This window comes from Pygocentrus nattereri, chromosome 23, assembly GCF_015220715.1.
Source record: "Pygocentrus nattereri isolate fPygNat1 chromosome 23, fPygNat1.pri, whole genome shotgun sequence".
In the NCBI taxonomy this organism is placed as follows: domain Eukaryota; kingdom Metazoa; phylum Chordata; class Actinopteri; order Characiformes; family Serrasalmidae; genus Pygocentrus; species Pygocentrus nattereri.
Window position 1 is genome coordinate 7,001,666 of NC_051233.1, and position 20,679 is coordinate 7,022,344.

The 20,679-nt window shown below is 40.6% G+C and overlaps 1 protein-coding gene across 3 annotated transcripts in view; it reads right to left on the bottom strand.

Moving 5' to 3' along the window:
• Positions 1-20,679, bottom strand: part of brinp1 (bone morphogenetic protein/retinoic acid inducible neural-specific 1) — a 231,220-nt gene that overhangs the window by 131,447 nt on the left and 79,094 nt on the right. The gene's annotated exons all lie outside the window — the stretch shown is intronic.

A 20,679-nucleotide genomic window follows, 5' to 3' on the forward strand; every position in this document is an offset into this window, starting at 1 on the left:
CAAAATTAAGGTATAAAGTTTTGTTCCAACAGCAACGATTTGCATCAACTAGATGCAGTCTTGTGTAAAAGTTTGTGCATCCCTAGTCAAATGATGTTTTATTGATTTTGTAAATGGAAAGAATGTAACCCCTTACGCTCTCAGGCCGATCTCAGGGACTACAGTGCAAATAGGTTGAGTTACTCTTCGGTTATAATAGTGTGTAATAAAACTTTGGGCCTATTCTGGCCATTTATAGGTTCAACAGATCTTCTATAGAGAACACACCTCTGCACATTTTAACCATAATTACTGTTTACTAACTGAAATGAACATATGGGGAAAAACATATAAAATATCATTAAAAATGAGATATCACATTTATTGTATATTATCTGTTATTTTTTTAACTTCAGCCATTTTTGGGATTCTCAGAAAAAAAATGTTACCTGTTGTCATTTTTATTGATCTATTTTTTTCTTTTTATCCTTTAAAACTTATTTTTATTCGTTCACCATTTTAAAATGGGCCATTCTGGATATTAATTCTCAGCTCTAAGTTCTCACTTCATCCTCACTGTATCTCTAGCTCTGGTCATCTCTCTGGACACATATCTTCCTACAAATTCTTTGAAACTCGCTGTTTTACAGCACTGGGTCATTTCCGATTTGTCTTTATTTATTTTTTTTCATGTACTGTTTGTTTTAAATTACTGAAATGAATGATTCATAATGAATGGCACCATATACAACCGCTAATGTGATGGAACTTGAGACAGACCTCGCTCATATTCCATTTTATTGCACTCCCAAGGCTTATGCCTCAAAATCAGCAGTAAAAGGGAGAAATAATGAACAGCTATGGAGCTATGAAAACTGGTATAGTGTTTAATTGGGGGCAGGTGGTGGAGTTATGGCTGCAGGTGTAGATTAGAAAGCATTACCTTATGCAAACTGGTGAGTGCTTCTGAATTTACAGCTGGTGGAGGACACAATGGTAACGCAGTAAATAAATATGTATTTAGGGTCACAGTAATAACAGCCTAATTATATAGTAATAACTAGCTAATTAACTAAATATTTAAATAAATTACTCACAAAGAACAACAACAAGCATTATTACTACTGTTATTGTCATCATCATCATCATCATCATCATCATCATCATCATCATCCTCATCATTTAACATCATCACTGTTAAAGCGGTATTCTTGGGTCAGTATTTTCAAAGTTCTCTTAAAGTTTAACTACAATGTTAGAAATAAAGGCACCATGCAGGGACATGGTTCGTTCATCAAGGTACAAACAGTGTAAACGTTCCCTCAAAGGCACAGCAGTGGTTTTAAGGCCCAATTGTGCAGCTTAAATAGGGTTTTCCCAGTGGAAAAGTAGATATTTGTATCTTACTATAAACTATACTTACTATAAACAGAACCATTTACTAAAAAGCCTGGAGGCGAGGCAGGGTGTGTGGAGTCACTAAAGCTAAGAACACATCATTTCAGTAGATTATAGTACAATTATGTTCCCTGACTAAAGGTACTGAGATGTACCCTTGAGGGTCCCACCCCAGTGACAAGAAGGGTACTGCCCCATTGACAGTGTAGTACCTCTTTTTCTGACTGTAGCTCAAAATCTGTGTTGGTATTTAATTTAAATCAAGATTACGCTCAAAATAGCATCCTTTGTCTGAATGTGGTGAAGCAGGTAATTTATTACCCCCCAAAAAAAGAGATAAAAAGAAGCAGAAGAAAAAAGGAAAAGCTCATGCAAATGCAGCTCATGCAAATGCGAACGCTACTTCTGCCCTTGTGGTCAAGTATTTTCCATTTAAACAAAATGTTTAACTAAATATTCATGACCTGGCAATTAGCATGGCGCACGTCTGGGGTAAATGAGCTCGGGAAACTGTAAGAGAAAGCAGTACACAGAATTAAATCAGCCGGCGCGGATCAAATTAAAGTTTATCCACTTCATAATCGTCAAGTGTCACTGGAGTAAGTCAGAAATCGGATTCTGAAGGAATAATTAAAAAGCTGCACTGCAGTGACGGCAATGCTGCCTCCTGCGCTCACCCACTGAGGGCTGAGGGTTGATTTCCCACACCCAGATTAGGCCTAAACGTAGCGGTGCTTTCAGCGGTGAGCCTCTACTGGCAATGGAGGTTAGCCCAAGATTAGGTCTAATCCGAGACATGGAATCTTGGATTAAGGGGTTCGTGTTGTTTACATTTATAGTGCATTAAATGCTGCAGGTCATGCGTTGGGATGAATATCATCGCGACTGTTATTCAGTCACCGCAGATCACCACAGCTGAGGTTATACTCACATAAAATACTTTGAACACAACTTTTTTTACATGCTTTAGTTATTTAGCCAATTTCTTCCAACGCAAAACGACTTCCACTTTAAGTCACATTTAATGTAGTTATGTTGTTGCTTAGCAGTAGCTGTTCAGCGGATTGAAAAAAAAGCATTTTGTTAGCAGTTTCATTGACAATAACATACTATTAGAGCTATATAGCTGGAAATAATGCAGGTAGAACACTTTCAAACATTCAGATTTTGTGGTTGAAACTGTATTTCTTGGTACTTTATATTGCTATGCTGTAGCTATAACAGTTCATCTTGACTGTACAAAGCTATAATAATATACTACGGCACTGTAGGGCAGTGGTCATAAGGCTACATGATGACTACATAAGCCTTTTATGACAAGTGACCTAAATCTGTTTTTTATTTACAATAATCTGCATCGTTTTTTTTTTTTGATGAAAGATCTTGGGTTCTGTGCAACATGATACATGAATATTGAGAAAAATCAATGTGGCGTGCAATATGTTCTTACTCCAACAGTTTGCAGCTTATGATAGCAGCTTATAATTTACTGCCCACATATTGTTTTTACTGTACAATCATCCATGAGGTGCAACTTACATATTTACAGCACTTCATTTATTCGGTCTTTTCCACAACAGGGCAATCAATAAGTGCCTCTTAGTCTCAGCAAAAGGGAACAGAAGAGAAGAAGAAAATAAAGCGGTATGTAAATTATGCTAAGCAATACTTTTTTTAATCCCACACCCATTGAAATTCCACCTCCGCATTTAACCCATCCGTGAAGTGAAACACCACATACACACTAGGGGGCAGTGAGCACACTTGCCTGGAGCGGTGGGCAGCCCTATCCACGATACCCGGGGTGCAATTGGGGGTTAGGTGTCTTGCTCAAGGACACCTCAGTCATGGCCTGTCAGTGCTGGGGATTGAACCGGCAACCTTCCGGTCACAGGGCCAGTTCCCTAACCTCATGTGTATGCGGTGTTTCACTTCATGGATGGGTGGAATTTCCCATCATTTTGGTTTTCATTTTGGTTTCATGAAACTTCATGAAACTTGCTCTACAAAGTTGAGTCAGTTGCAACTGTTGTTGCAAGTTTCAAGTAAGTTGCAAGGCACTTTACATTATACAACTCTTTTCACGGCTTGCCAAGCCATAGCGCAAAATAAACCCCAGAACCTCACCTGCTAGAATTAAAAAGCTCTTTGAAGTCCAGTCATTTGAATGAGGGTGTATCCATAGGATAAGCCCTGCCCCTTTTCTGCCCACTTTACTTATAGGATGCCTTGAGTAGGAGGCCAAATTTTCATCAACGGCAGTGGGCTCTGAATGAGAGGTCCACATCGGCGATACATTTTCATATTTCCATCCGTTCATTTCATTCGACATTGCATTGAAAGTGTAAACAGTACTTCACAACTCCATCACTGCTAGCTTGTACTCAATAGTCCAAATCAGCATCTTCCATCACCCTCAGCCTCCTCAGCGCTCTTATCTCTTCTAGACGCTTTTCCCCCGAGTGATGCGGGCGGACTCCCACGGGACTGGAGCAGCAGCCTACTCAGTGATTTACTTGGTGCTTAACCCTGCCACATCTTCCAGCTCCATTTCTCCACTAATTACCAAGTCTTCCTGCCGGTAATTACCTAATCCCGCCGTGCTGGATGATTATAGGAGGCTCGCAAGCGCGATGTGACATAATTCCCCTTCCCTGCTTCAGCTGCTGCTGATTTACAAGATTTCAACCTTGTGTTTGGAGGCAGGGGGGCAGGGAGAGGGGTCCTCTCATATGGGAAGAATATACACTACCCTATATATTTGAGTTTACGAATCAAAATCAAAAGAAGTCTGCAGAAATGTGAATGCAAAATGTATTTCCGAACTGCAACTCAAACGCGAATGAGTGCCTAAAAGAATCATATTCAACATTTTCTCATGGAACTCATTCTCCCCCCTGAGGTTCACTTCAAATGTTATAGCTTATATAGTCATTCATTTTTCCATTAGCATTTTCAACCTCTCTTATACTTTGGCTTTAGTGTACATACTGACAGAGGCTGCCCTATATTGTCCCTCAGTCTGGACTGAAACACCCCACATAACTTCAGTATGAATGGGCGGAGCTAAACTGCAGTAGGCTGAAAAGCTGTATTGCATTACATTTTTTTCTAGTAAGTTAATGTATCGTCTACAGACAAGTAACTTATGATACTTTCTTGCTAATTTTAGTGCATAATTACACCTTTATAACAGAGCGAACTCTTAACACTAAGCTGGCTGTAGTAATTATGTAGTAATTGTCATTCTGTAATGATGGTATTTACAGCAACAGCCAATGTCCTATTATCTTTGTATGGGTTGTCAATGTTACACCACAAAATTTTCCACAGTAACTACATCAAGATTATGGGGCAGTCGTGGGCTGGAGGTTAGGGAACTGGCCCTGTGACCGGAAGGCTGTCGGTTCAATCCCCAGTGCTGACAGCACATGACTGATGTGTCCTTGAGCAAGACACATAGAAATAATTATTCCACGCATTGCTTTTGAGAAATCTGCACATATATTTTAAATAATAACTTAAAAATTACTTTTTGTTGTAGATTTGTTGTTGATAAAGAACAGTTTAACCAGATCTTCAGCAGTTGACCCTAGTACACATGTGTAATTACATAAGTGAACCTGAGCAGTCCCACTTTATAGCAAGCGTCAGTAATATCTATGTAGTTATGCATTAATAAGCAGATGTAAATGCATAAAAAATGTCCACTGTTAAAGCTGGATCAAAGGAGTACAGCTTATGTAAATACACTGTATCAACAAGTGTATAAAAGTGTATCTTGATAGTTTTTAGCTATTTTTTTTATTATGTAATTACACATGTGTAATAGTGTGTAGGTTATTGCATTTGTTAGAATGGCTGTTTTGTAATACAACATTTCTTGTTTGTAACAAGGGATGTTCAGTTGTCTACATTATTAAATATATGTCAATGTCTGGATTACCAATTTTTAAATTCAGATTCAGATTCAGATTCAGATTCCTTTATTGATCCCAGGGGGATCTTTCAAAGATACACCAGCATCTACTGGTACTGTAATTACTGTCACATTAGAAAATGATATAAGCCTAGTTTTAATGATAGGAAAGTTGGCATTTCCTGTGCTGAAGCAGGGTAAGTGCTCTTAGACTGTATGTGATCACACACTTGTTACAATCAGAAATGTCTTGGTTGGGAAAGCAGGAGTTCATTCTGTTATACATATGTAGTTACACCAGAGAAAACGTGTTATTACAGCTATCAACAAGTACTTGTGTGAAAGTATGTGAACACTGAAGCTGACACACATGTATTTACATAAGCTGTACTACTGTAGTCCATCTGTCACCAGCCTGTTGTTGTTGCATGTTGTTAATGTGTAATTACACAGTTATTAGAGACTATAAAGAGGCCTCTGTAAAGGATGCCATCAAGCTTACCAGCAGCTGAACTTACACTATAATTAAAGAGTATGATAAATAAATAAATTTTCAATATATTTCAAAGTGCTGGAGCAAAACATGTGTAGTGTGTGGTGTTATTAAACAATAATCCCAGGAACATAATAATTCATATTTTACAATAGCCGCTGTTGCTTTGCCTCAAAAACGTCTGCCGCACACCGTTGAGGTAAAATGTCAAAAATAAATAAATAAATAAATAAATATATAAAGGAATGCATGGTCTGCCCATGTTAACCTGAGGGTCAGGTTAAAGGCTAGAAGCTTAACGGCTAGAAGCACATCTCGTTAAATGACCCGAGGATATAATACAATCACTGTGTCTCAATCCCCAGAAAGGACAAGGAGAATGTGTGTGGTGGTGTGCAGCAGACTGATTAGAGTGCTGTTGTGGCCATTGTATGTTAAGACGAAGCCAAAGCCCCCCTTGATTATTTCTCACCTTGACGCTGACCTTTAGCCGGCCTGTCTTTCTGTTGGGCCTGTCTTAACCAGACCAATAAGTGTGCAAAGTTGCCGCCAAATTTGCCATTCTTCTCGCCTCTCCTGCTATCTGTGGACTGCATCTAAATGATCCACCCAGACCCAATCTAATTACTGCAGGATCAACCACGTCCAGCCAAGCAGAAGCAGGGATTTGTCTCTGCTTTAAAAACAAAGGAGCCACGATAGGCCTCTATCTGAATATATCATCGCGTGGAAGAATAGTGCAACCGCCTCCCCCGCCTCCTCCCCACAAGAGATCGATATCCGGACTCTTTCTTTTAGTCCTGTATAATATTGGGTTTGCGCGCAGTTGAGAGTTAAGATGGCTTATCATTGCTTTCGGGCCCAGTGAACTGTTAGAGTATTAATAAAAGTCAAGTATGCAAAGGAATTTGCACAATAAAGGAACTCAATAAAGTGCGGTGACCTTGAGAGGGGTGCGCGAGCATCAAAGGGGGGACGAATTTAAACTTGAGAGAGGGAACGTATCGTGATATCTTTTTAATCAAAAATTGATTAGTCCCCACCTAATTAAGCTGATGAGGCAACATAAAATTGCTCGCATTAGCATAAACAGTTTGACAAATCATGGCAAATTGCTCTGGGGAGTGCGAGTACTGTACGGATCCTGTGATTACGCCTTCCTCCGCCGTACCCCTTCTCAAAAAGCAGGTTGGGCTTTGAAAGAAGAAGCACAGGGACGTTATACGTCGCAGGCGTGTCATTACACACTCGAGTCAAGTGCTGTTTTGGCAGACAGGAATTAACAATCAGTGAGTGTTTATTCGCCGCACGCTGACTTGCGCGGATGCAGATGGTCAGAGAAATGCGAAACGGCAGATCACTTTTAGCATGAGGTCGGTGTGAGAGATCACGCCCAGCAGTCAGGAGGGTTTTGGCAGGATCAGGGCGGGTTGCGTTTCGGAGGGCATCCAGGGACAACGTAATATGAACTCTGTCTTGCGGCTGTGCAACTCGCTGGTCAGGGAACGACACGTTCCAGTTATTTTTAGGGAGCGTGAAAAGAAGGAATCATCTATAACAGCAGATTTCGCAAGATTGACCAGGCTTTTTACTACCGCTGTGAAATATGGTCATCATTCTTTCTAGCAGTTGTTTCTCTCAGGCTTTGTATATTCTGGGGGCAGGGGTGGGCTGGAGGTTAGGGGTCCAGCCTTGTGACAGAAAGATTGCCGGTTTGAGCTGACAGGACATGACCGAGGTGCCCTTGAGCAAGACGCCTAACCCCCTACTGCTCCCTGGGTGCTGTGGATAGGGCTGCCCTCTATTCCAGGCAAGTGTGCTCAGCGCCCCCTAGTGTGTGTGTTCACTAGTGTGTATGTGGTGTTTCACTGTATGGATGGGTTAGATTGCAGAGTCCCCATTGTGGTACTAATAAGTGTCTCTTATTCTTAATTTTGCTTTTAACTAAAAGTACATTGTTTCTGTGACACCACCATTAATTCTTTAACACTCTGGGGGTGGTGAATGAGATGAGACATCAAATTAGATGTTTCTCAGTGTTCCTATTAATGCAGTATATTTGAGATAATACAGCGAGAAATATGATTTAAACAGTTCCTGAATAGAGTCGCCCTTTAGATTCCACCTCATCACAAGACCACAAGTGAAGCAAGTCCAATTATAAGCCAATGAAGAGAAACAGAGACACAGGCCCTCTGCCTCTCACTGTGTGTAACTTGTAGGTTTGTGTGGTAGTCATCTACCTCTCGCCTGTACTCGGTGGATTCTTGTGTCTATATTTTGCATAAAACTGACCAATGGGCACTCAGGAAATCATTAAGAACTGAAATATTACATATTTCATTCAGTTACCCCAGACACAGATATGAAATTATGTGAAAAAATCCACAGCCGCTGAAATTGCTGCAGCGTTTTGTGGAAAGTAGGATAGGAAAACATTTATCTACTATTTTATTCACACATTCCACTATTATTGTGAATCTCACACTTTGGTAAAGCTTTAAAAGAGGCCTTATTTCTTGTGTAATGAAACCTAGTGCATTATTATTATTATTATTTTTATCTTATGCAACTGTGCTATATAAATGGTCAACAGTGTTGGGGCCAGGTTTTGATGTCTACCAGGTTCTGCATAGTTGTTAGGCATTCCATTTTTCTTTTTTCCACTTAATGTCCTGAATTCCTTAACTTTTCCTGATGCGAGTAGATAACCTTATATTAAACATTCTAAGAAATATCTCCTAATAAAACAAATAACGTACTTAATGGCCATTTCAATAAGAAATGAAATTAATAAAGAGTGGTCTTCACTAACCTTTCCAAGGCAATTCCTGGAAAGGTACATGGTTAATGCAAGAGTAAAATATACTAACATAGCTTGGAAAAGTTTGGGATTAAATAAGTTAAGGCCTTAAAACGTACGGATACAATGGGTCTTTCTCAGAATGAGATGCAGCAGTTACTGTATATTCATCTGAACCTGGAACCCTCCTGCATTTAGAGACAGCTGGAGATCCTTCACCGTAATTTCCTTCGAAGAGTTTCTTGATTGATTAGGGAATTAAACATGCCTGCGTGCAGGAGCACGAGACTGAAGACCAACTCAACGTCGACTCAAACGCATCTTCAGAGAAAAGTGCTGAGCTTCAAGCGTGAGGAGCTACTGAGGTAAGTGCGAGGCGAATCTGGCACTTGATGAAATATGGCTTGACACCTGTCACGTGCTGAGGTTAAAAAACAAGGACGATAAGTCCAACCTTTTCCTGTTTTTTTCTGACCTCTCCAAAGAACATTACATGGCAACGGCTGTGCTGCTTAAGACATTTTGTTCAGGAAGGCCTATTTTCTCCAAGGTGTCAGTCTCATTATTGTAACCCAGTTGCAAAGTGACACCTCTCATTTCAGTGACAGGGACCTCTTTAATAAAGCATGAATATCATAAAAGCTTTCTCCAAATGATGAGTTTATTATTTCCATTCACCTTCTTGTTAAGCCCCCAGTGAATGAATACTCTCTCGGTAATGGATCCAAACCCCGGCGCCCTCGTTCCTATAACAAAATCTGCTTTTATTCTGCCCTCTCCTCCCCCCTGATCAATAAGCGGATCACCACGTTCATAAATATTTTCATTCTAAATAAGAAATCGTCCATCTCGGGCTTTGATTACAGCACAATGGCTGCTCATGGGCTCTAAAGTGCGCTAATAGGGAGATTAGCATTTATATTGGATTTCCCGTCCACGCAAGGAGGCCCAAGTACAATGACCACAGAAAAAAGGATCATCCGACCTCATAATCGAGTGTCCACAACATGAGGAGTGTGTCTCGAAAAACAGGCTTGTCCGGCTCTGCTGGCCGCCCACATCACTAGCCTTTATTCTCTCTGTGTCTCTAAGTGGCCCCAGACTGATGGGGGGCGAATTAGCTGCAGTGAAAACAGAACCTGAGTGAACCCGCAGTCCAGCTCACGTTGCATGTTATAAAACTAGTGTTAAGGCACATGTTAGTGGTTGCTATTCATCTGAGAATAAGATTGTGAAGAGTTGTTTAGGGACATGAAAATGACCAGTTCTGATAAAACACCGTGTTATGAGGATGCCAGGAACTTTTGAGCAGGCAGCGCTGGTGCTGTAAAAGTTGTAAGTGCAGTAGCACAAATGAAAATATCATAGATCAAACATTCAATGAGACATTCAATCCCAGTATACACAACAATTTCTCTGTGAAATAACAACAGAGGGAGCGTGTGAAAGGTTTGCATTTCGGGAACTGCACAGATTCATTTCTTCATGATATTTTTGGGTTCTTTACAAAAGGATGCTATTCCAGCATCACAGAGAGAGGAAACCCACACCAGCAGGAGCTCACAAATGCAGGTGTGGCTCCATTCATTTCAGAATGTGAGGCAAAATAGTTTATCCTCAAAAAAGCATGCCGCAATATTATTTAGTACGTGAATTTTCATCAAACCAGTTCATTCCAAAAAGAAAGTATCAGCTGAAAACAGCAAGGGGTGATTCAACTTCATGATCCAGAGGTATAGTTGGATTTTTTTGGTTTGTTTGTTTTAAAAGGCCCATGTTAAAATCCTAAATCAGTTTTTACAATGAAATGACTGCCCAAGATTAAACAACTGAAGGTCCTTTGTTTACAAACATTAACGCATTCTTTCATTTTGAAATTATCTGATAGTCTAAAATGACCATAAAGACATTTCTCCCAGCACAGGTGATGCTGTACATCCCTGAAGACCCAATAATAATTATATCTCTTCAGATTTAATTCCCATGCCTGTCCATGCTGTGGGCAGTCATGGGCTGGAGGTTAAGGAACCAGCCTTGTGAACGGAAGGTTGCTGGTTCGATCCCCAGAGCCGACTGCATGTGACTGAGGAGTCCTTGAGCAAGACACCTAACCCCCAACTGCTCCCCGACCGCCACAGATTGGGCTGCCCACCGCTCCGGGCAAGTGTGCACCCTAGTGCATGTGTGCTCACTAGAGTGTATGTGGTGTTTAACTTATGGGTAAAATGCGGAGGTGAAATTTCCCTGTTGTGGGACTAATAAGGGTCTCTTAATTTAATGATTAGCATTTTTTGAAAAGGTACAGCCTCCATGCAAGGCATGCATTAGAAAACACAGGCACAATAGGCAATGTGATGGGTTAGCTTGCTAGTTTGTGAAAAGCATGGCGGAGGGAGTTTCTTTATGATTTGCAGCTTTTATAGCACCAGTGCCATCTGCAAAAGTGCCACCTCAAAAAGTTCATGTGGAGTTCTGGTATCCTCTAAAGTTCCACCTTTATTTTTTCTGGTGTTAAGAAGAAATGTGAGAGTTTCCAAAGACATGTCTAGCATAGCTGGAACAATCAAAGCTTAGTGATAATCATTTCAGTCTTTTTAAGTTCCAGCATATTTCAACAAAACCACAATAATACAGGAAACCATGACTACCCCATCATATGGTTCACACCGCCCCCGATTCTGTCCTGCCTTCATATTGCTTTGCTTTGATCCCTTTTGATTCCTGATGTAGTTGATGACCTTTTTGGACTTATTAGATTACTCATGAAATGTGAGTTGCTCACAGATGAAAGTGTGAGATTTGGACACTTCTGCTGGTCTTGTGAGTGACGGTATGTTTGTCTTAAACCCTTTGATGCTGAATCTTTTAAGGCCATCACCCGTTTCCTCTAGCCTGATTGCTTCTTGGAAATGTGGCAGTATTCTGGGTATGGCATGCGGCACTGAGGTTAAATACCTTATTTCACCTATTTATTTTTCAATAAACTTTTAACCAGCATATGCACACTGTGCCTTGTGCCTCGTTCCTAGAACGACTACCTAAAGAAGACCTTTTCCTGTTAATTATTAAACTTTGCGTTTGCTTGTTTTGCTGTCTGCTAAGTCTACGACCAACTAAAGGTAATTTATTTCTCTTTCATATTTTATGAGTTGGACTAGAACGTCTTAAATCATTTCTGGAGTGATTCAGACACTAACACATTCAGTGGCTCTGTTGGCCAGCTGCCTGCAATCAATAAATTAAACCTTTGACCCAGCAGGGGTGACTAAAAAATAACTTCATGCATTATTAACAGGCCTGAAATTGGGCTTGTAATTGCAATACAATGCAGTTCCCTGTCACATTGCAGGGCTTGCCACTTTTTGTTTCAGCTATAAGACTAATGATGCATTGAGTTGGTGGGTTCAAACAACTAATTGGAAGGATGAATATGCCATATACATCCAAGGCTACATGCTGTGCAAACTTCAACTCTAGATGTAATTAAATTACAATAATCCAAATGGGATGAAAAGGATGACGGCACTTTTACTAAAGGAATTATATCCCTAGAATGTCTCCATAAACTGGGCTGTGATTAGAGCAGGGGAAACTACACCAAACAAGGCATCAAGACAAGGACTATGTCCGTACTGGAATTTCCAAACTCTGACCAGGAAAAATCAACCAAAATTGCCACCTCAGCTGGGAAAGTTGGGAAGGTCTAGCACGTGACAGCAGTTTAATCTGACTGCTCAGAAAGACGACAATAGTAAACTACCCATTAAGATCCAGACACAGTAGTTGTAGGACCAGTACCACCTGCTCATGTAGATCATGTAGAGGCCTGGTATCTAGCACCATGAAGGCTTAGTTATAATAATTTCAACGTTTTTAAGCCTCAGCGTATAAAAAACAAAACTACAATAATACCGAAATTCATGATTACCCCATCCTTGCAGATGCTGGTTCATATGGCTCCCAATATTTACTGCATTCATACTGTTTTGCTTTGATGCCTTTCGATTTCTGCTGTGCTAACGTGATGTAGTGTTTGACCTTGCCAGATTGCTTATGAAACTGTAAATGCATCATTAATGTAAAAGTTGACACTCATACTCATATTAGCTGAATCGCTTATTTCTTGCTTTTGTAGTCACGTTTTTCTGCTTTACTTGAACACAAGTAAACAAACATACACTCACTGGCCACTTCATTAGGTACACCTTGCTAGTTAAAGGTTGGACCCCCTTTTGCCTTCAGAACTGCCTTAATTCTTCATGCCATACTTTCAACAAGGTGTTGGAAACGTTCCTCAGAGATGTTGGTTGGTTATTTGAGTTGCTGTTGCCTTTCTATCACCTGGAACCAGTCTGCCCATTCTCCTCTGACCTCTCACATCAACAAGGCATTTCCTCTTTTTTGGACCGTTCTCTGTAAACCCTAGAGATGGTTGTGTGTGAAAATCCCAGCAGATCAGCAGTTTCTGAAATACTCAGACCAGCCCGTCTGGCACCAACAACCACGCCACGTTCAAAGTCCCTTAAATCCCCTTTCTTCCCCGTTCTGATGCTCGGTCTGCACTTCAGCAAGTTGTCTTGACCACCTCTACATGCCTAAATGCAGTGAGTTGTGGCCGTGTGATTGGCTGATTAGCTATTTGTGTTAACAAGCAACTGAACTGAACTTGTACCTAATAAAGTGGCAGGTAAGTGTATATGGTTAGTATAATTCCAAGCTCCAAATTCCCACTTTCAAGTCAAATAAATATAATGAACAACTTCTATAACCATTGAAACATAGATGTTAAACGATGTGATGATGGAGAATTTTTTTTTTTTTTTACAATTTTAGATTTGCTTAATTTCAGTAACTGTCTGATATGAGATGCTGTGGTTGGACTGTTAGTTTTACAATCAGAATAATGGTTAATTAGTGATCCTAATATAACCAGTTGTGTTAGTTCAGCAGTTTACCCAAAAGCATTTTTGATAAGCTTGGCAAACAAAAGCACCTTTGCTTTTGTCAGGTTGCTACAAATGCTGCCCCGTCTTCTTCATGTTAATAATAAATTGATGCCTTGACCAAGAACGTGACCCAGAACTGCTAGCAATGCCAAATATCGAGTAAGCTGACCTAAACTGGCTAGTACTGTTTAATCTGACAAGTCAAATATTGTATAAAAAAAGTACTTTGAACAAAGATAAAATTGAACATAAAGACAACATCAAATGTTCCTCAGATCACTCCCTCTGAAGATGTGAGATGAAGACTCAAGTATAAGAAGCAAGGATGGATGAATCAACGCTGGGCTTAAAGAATCTGTCCATCATAAACACATAAATCCTGTTATCAACTGACTTTTCTCATCAGCATGCTTAATTGAAATTCACATCAACAGTTTAATCAACTTCTATGAACCTTCCGCAGCACCATCTTGTAAAGACCATCCAGTAACAAAAGTGTGGAGGTGGAGACAGTGGGACACAGGCCTATGTCACGTGGTACGATAAAAAAAGTCTTCTGTTTAGGATGCAAGTGCGTATCTCCACTCTGGTGTCCTTAGAGCGCATTTAAAAAACAAATACGTCCTCAAAGATCGTGTATTTCGATCGGTTTCTGGGTCACAGGCTGGAGAACATAAGAGAGAATAATTGAAGAAGCATAGATCTTTAAGACTCGCCACTGATCTCATCTCCATGTCATTCTGGCTCCTCCCCCTTGTTGTTCATGTCATGTCACCATATTATAATATATAATGTAAATAGTAAACATGTAGAAGCATAACATACAGTATGTTGCATATTGTTCAATGTTTTCATTATATATATATATACACGCACACACACACACACACGCACACACACACTTTTTCTAAGTTGCTTCTCCCTCAGGGTCAAATACATAGTCAAAATTCACAGGGCAGGTTTTATTTTATTTTATTTTTGGTTTTATTACCAACTTTTACCTCTGGGTAAACAAATTATGTGAAATATAATATATATATATATATATATATATATATATATGTGTGTGTGTATGCGTGTGTGTGTGTGTGTGTGTGTGTGTGTGTGTGTGTGTGTGTGTGTAACTGAAATATATCTATATACATACGTAAATGACATGTAACTGACATGTCCTGTGGCAATAAAAGAATCAATTAATCAATCAATCAAGTGAAAAAACAGCCCAAATCTGCAGTGAGTTAAGTTGTAAAGCCTGAAATAGTCATTTAAAGTGCATTGGGTCAGATTTGGCCAGAGTTTCTGATTACTGAACAATATCTGTCATGCTAACTCATGGCAGCATATGACATCTGCCATGACATATTTATGGCATGGTTCTGTCAGTAGTCCGCAGCAGGGTTCTAGTAAAGCGTTACGTCTTTATACTGAAACAACCAGTGACGTCACTTTCGCATTAGCCAGATTTTTTCACTTTTGCAAGCAAAATCATCACCGGCATTGTTTTTGCTAGAAAGCAACAAACCCTGGCCAATGTGTTGTTGTGCTATGACAGCGTATCTCAGAAGCGCTAGAGACGCCCGAGTACTTTTTCAAAGTTTCAGAGCGAGCGTGCGTTGAGGTATGTCAGAAGAGATTACAGAGCCAAAGCCGGTTAATTATTCCCCACAAACACACCTTTAGGGAGGTGATTGTAGCTAGAGCCTCTGCATCTCTCTCAAAGTGATCGCGACCTTTTCCGAAAGCTCGCCGCCGGTCAGGCAGAATCTCAAATCGCCGCTGTTGGCCCCCCGGTCCTGCGGCTTTGGGCCCAAGTTATTACAGAAGAGGGAGATTTGCTTGTTGCTGATCAGGCTGGCATTGTCCACTGCTAGGCTGCCGTTTAATCTCCCTCTGTAAAGAGGCGCCCAGGGAGGCCTGCGCTTCGAGCTAAATCTGATTCCACACGCAGCACGCCCTACATCGCCAAGACAACCCAACTCCAGGGATGCTCCCACTGTGATACACTTCCCGCCTGTTACTAAGCATCTCGTGTGTTTGCTATGCATGTTTACTAATGTATGGGCTCAGCTCTTGTTGTGTCTTGAGGGGGGAGGGGTTTACTTGTTTTTAAAGGTCATTGATATTAATATCTTGTTTTGTTCAGCTTGAATTCAACTCTCTCTCTCTCTCTCTCTCTCTCTCTCTCACTCACTATATATATATATATATATATATATATATGTGTGTGTGTGTGTGTGTGTGTGTGTATTATTTATTTCATATATCATTTTCAGGCAAAATGATCTTTTAGTACATGTTCATTTTTCAGGGGATATTTCTGAGGAGACTAGATGTAATTAATTTATACAAGCAAGGAAAAGGGAAAGGCAAGGGAAAATTCATTTCCACAACTCGAGTTCAAATAAAGTTTAAAAGCGACAGAGAAAGTGAGACCCCTAAAAACATGCCAGACGTGATAGACCACCAAAACTGCCCCGACCAGATAAACAGCTCTTAAAGCTTTCGTCTCTGAGAGAGACAAGAAAGTCAAGCTGCTTCAAATCTGAAAACAACCACAGGTGTTTCTGTCCATCCTTCCATTGTGAGAAGACCACTCAGCCCTATGGGTCTGAAAGGACATGTAGCTGTTCAAGAAGAGCCTCACTGAGAAAAGGAGACGGACACATCAAACAAAGAAGCTGAACATGGCCTGACCACCCCAGAGTCCAGACCTCAGCATCACTGAATGCGTTTGATTACTTCAGAAAATGATCAGCCAGCTTCTAAGACTGAACTTTGGCGGTGTGATGAAATATATCCACAAAGATTTTTCTTTTCTCTTATTGAAATATGAATAACAATGACTGAAAAAAACTATAAAATTATTAAATGAGAGATAAAAGGAAGAAAATATATATATATATATATTAGAATCATTCACAGTTTACTGCAAAAAAGGAAACACAAAGCATATTCCGCATTTTTTATCTTATTTTCTTCCAATATGTTAAATTCAGCAAACATCCTGAGAACAAGATGTTGAATACGATATTTGTCACTTTTGGTTCGCTGGGTTTTACATATTGCACATATTTTACATATTGCATCAAAAAAATGTCAAATAAACCTAAAAATATCATGTGGTAACAGATACATCAAGTAGTTTTATTCAGCCTTAATAAATACCTGAATGACTGATTTTTAAATCAGTATCATTTTTTTGCTCTGACAAAAAAAAAAGTTCAGTTGCTTGTTACTCCATGAATGTTTTTTTTCAGTTGATCTGACAAGCCATTTTTTACAATTTGGAGAAAAGTCACACATGAAATGCCATTTTTTTCACAGCCCATATTCTATTTATTATTATTTTTTAAATCCAATATGCTATATTCAGTAAAATAACAGTAAAAAGTGTATTCAATTGTGCAGATGTGTGCTCGCTGTAGGTGTGTTTGCACAAATCAACAAAACATGGAAATTGACCAGGTGGGTCTAAACTTTTTCATACCACTGTACAAGTATAATTTAGTCATAACTTGTTTTGTGCAACAATAAAACAGCTTGTACTTTTAGGTTACATTCGTAATTTTAATTTGTATTTTTAACTAAACTTTATTTCTCCTCCACCACATCCATCCTAAAGGTTGTTTTTATCAGGTATCCGTGAGAAAAGCTTTCGTTTCTCTTTCCTGGAGAAATAACAGTAAAGTTGAATTAAAATAAAAGAAAAAAGTTGGGATTCAGATCAGAGAACCTGGTCCTGCATCAGCATGAAGGCGTGAAAAACCAACAAGAACCTCATCTCACTTATGAACCGAAAACCCAAAACTATAGTTCTGATTACGGACGTTTGATGGATGAGGCTCCTCCGCTCCTCTGACAGCGGTGCAGATGTCAGACAGATGTGATTGCAGATTTTCTGATTAAATTTTTAATGAGAAGTGCAGTGCATTCCGCTCTGTATTGATGCAGGATTTAATTGTCTTGTCACAAGCAAGGCGATACCCTGCATTGATGGCTGAATTTGATTCTTCCTTCTGTCGGAGGAGACAGGATGAAGACAGCGAGACACAGTCAGCCCTGTGTAACAGTGCCAGAAGCCACGTCCTCAACAAACGCCTAACGTCCCTCGCAGCACCTCACTTTCACCAGCCTCAATTAAAATTTAAAACAGTGCATTAGCAAACAGCAATATCCCTTGAACTGTAGGCTTATTATTCAGTTATTCACTTTAAGTGGGGAGCTTTTAAGTGGGGCCTTCTAGGCCTTCAGAGATGTCGTGGTCATTTCTGTAATTTTTAGTTAATTCCTACTTAAGATAATAATCAGGTTTTGTAACTGTGCTTTCACTAAATTGCGAAGAAAAGAGTTCAGATCTTAAACCACCCAAAGGAAACTAGTCCAAACTCGATATTTTCTCTGTGGTACTAGATAGATTCCCATTGGTTGGGTCTTCAGGAGCTGGACTGAAGGCCATGATATATATATTGCACAATATCTATGATGCATATCCTCCTGCCAGAGCCTATCCCAGTGGGCAGAAGGTAGGAAACAGCCTGGACCAGCTGAAAGTCCATCACGGGGCAGATACGGACATACACATTCACACTTAGAGGCAATTTAGCATGTCCAGTTGGTCTGACTGCATCTTTGGACTGTAGAAACCAGGGTACCTGTAGGAAACCCGCACAGACACGGGGACAACATACAAACACAACACAGAAAGGATGCTGGTTGCCCGGCCGGGGAATCGAACCCAGGCCCTTCTTGCTGTGAGGCAACAGCACTAGACCAGTGCAGTCCCACTTTGCATTAAGTGTCTCTAATAACTGTTTAGTTACATGTGAACAACATATACAACCACACTAACATAACTACTAATGATTTAGTCACTGTTACAGATGGATTGCAGAAGTAGAGCTTATGTAATTACATGTGTTTCAACTATTTTGCCTCATGTAATTACACCTGTGTATCTTAATAGTTGTAACAGCCTATCTCTCTCCCATGTAATTACACAATGGTAATAACAAATATAAGTACATTCGTAATCAGATTGAAACAGGAGCTTCTTTTAGAAGGTTTTTTTCAGCAGTAAAAGGAAGTATGTAATAAATTACAATACACATTACTTACAATGTATCTGCCAGCTTTCCTAACATTTAGCTAGCATTTATGTTGCTAGGGCTGTGCCACTGTAACCAGTTTCAGCCTTAAACCGGTGGCTGCTGTAGTGTAGTGGATAACACCTCTGCCTTCTATGCTGTAGGTTGGGGTTCAATCCCCACCTGGGTAAACATCCTACACTATACCAATAAGAGGCCTTGGGCAAGACTCCTAACACTGACTTCACCTACCTGTGTAGTTGTAATATAGGTACAGTGTAATTACAGGATGGTATTAATGAATGTGACATGATTAGGTCAGCTTGTTACAGCACAGTTATGCCACAGTAACTATGTAAAACACACTTTCTTTAACCGCTGGAAAAGACTTCTGGTCTGTAGTGTGTGTCAAAAAAAAAATATTGTAATTACATGAGGCAAAACCGAAGTTGATACCCATGTGTAATTACATAGGCTGTACTTTAGTAATCCATCTGTAACATTAACTAAATGTTAATTTAGTGGTTGGTTACAATGTTGTTGAGTACGCTATTAAGTTAAGTGATACTTTTTTGATCCCACAATCCGGGAAATTCCACCTCCGCATTTAACCCATCCGTGAAGTGAAACACCACATACACACTAGTGAACACACACACTAGGGGGCAGTGAGCACGCACTTGCCCGGAGCGGTGGGCAGCCCTATCCACGGTGCCCGGGGAGCAGTTGGGGGTTAGGTGTCTTGCTCAAGGGCACCTCAGTCATGGACTGTCGGCCCTGGGGATCAAACCGGCAACCTTCCGGTCACAGGGCCAGTTCCCTAACCTCCAGCCCACGACTGCCCACCAGTGCTAATTATTTTGTAACTGCACTTAAACCTATGAAGCTCTATAGTTATGAAAGTGAGGAACCGAAGCATTAAAGGCTGAAGAAAAAGTTCCCCCATTTCTCAATTAAACTCAAAATAACCTGAACATCTTGCAACGCGTCCCCAAACTTTTGTCAGTGCAAATGTGCCCGCATCGAGATCTGGCGCCGCTTGTGTTGAGGCGACTCTGTCGAAAGCTGTCCCTCATGTGCCACACTGAGCTAAAAACATTAAAAAAAACACACCATTGATATGTGACAAACAAGCCCCGGCGGGCCTCAAGGCTGCCTGCGAGTCCATGAAGAGCATGAGGGGGAGAACACAGAGAGAGAAAACAGACTCGCAACCGAAACTACAGGCCAGAGTGGAAGCCTAGACGAAAGATGGAGATAAAAGAAAGGAAGAGACGGGGTAAGGGCGGGAAAGGAGAGAGGGTAGAGGAAAGACGTAAAGACAGCAAAGGGAAAAGGTGGCAGGGAAAGGGGGAAGAGAAAGGCGCGTCTAAATCTTTCCCTCGGCAAATCAAACACGGAAAAACTCAGATGAAGTCTATCACGCCATTCTCGGCTCAGGAAAATCAAAGGCCTTGTGTTTTTTTTTTGTGTGTGTCTGCTGAAAGCAGGAGGAAGAAGTGTTTGCGCTAGTTCTCTATTTGCTGGAGCTTGTCAGTCAAACACACGGCGCTTTGCTAAGCAAAGAGACGGGGGAATATAAGACTAATATTTTGAATTCTGTTCTGACAAATCACGTCTAACCTCACAAAAAGCTCGCACACGCCGGCCACGCTCATCCAGCGCTTCGGCGCAGCAAGACACATTAAAGTTGATGGATGCCACCCGGGCGTCAGCGCTGGGAAATTGTGACATGCCACATTTCTTGACAATAACTGTAAATGGGACAGCCGGGCGGGTGGGCACTTTGTTACTGGCACCTCTATTAAAAGCAGATGAAGCACGCGCACAGACACTCTGCCAGCTGATGAGCCAGGAATGCTGGCATTTGCTTGCAAAAAAAAAGAAAAGCTTTTAGCCTATTTCTCTCGGTCTCCCGTGGCCACTAGTTGGAACCGTGGCTGTGTGTCCTTTCACAATGTAATGTGGACTGAATGCAGATACTTCATTACTGTGTTCTGAATATAGCGCCACGCACAAGTCGCAGGCTGCCCTTCACTGATGTCACTGCCAGTCAA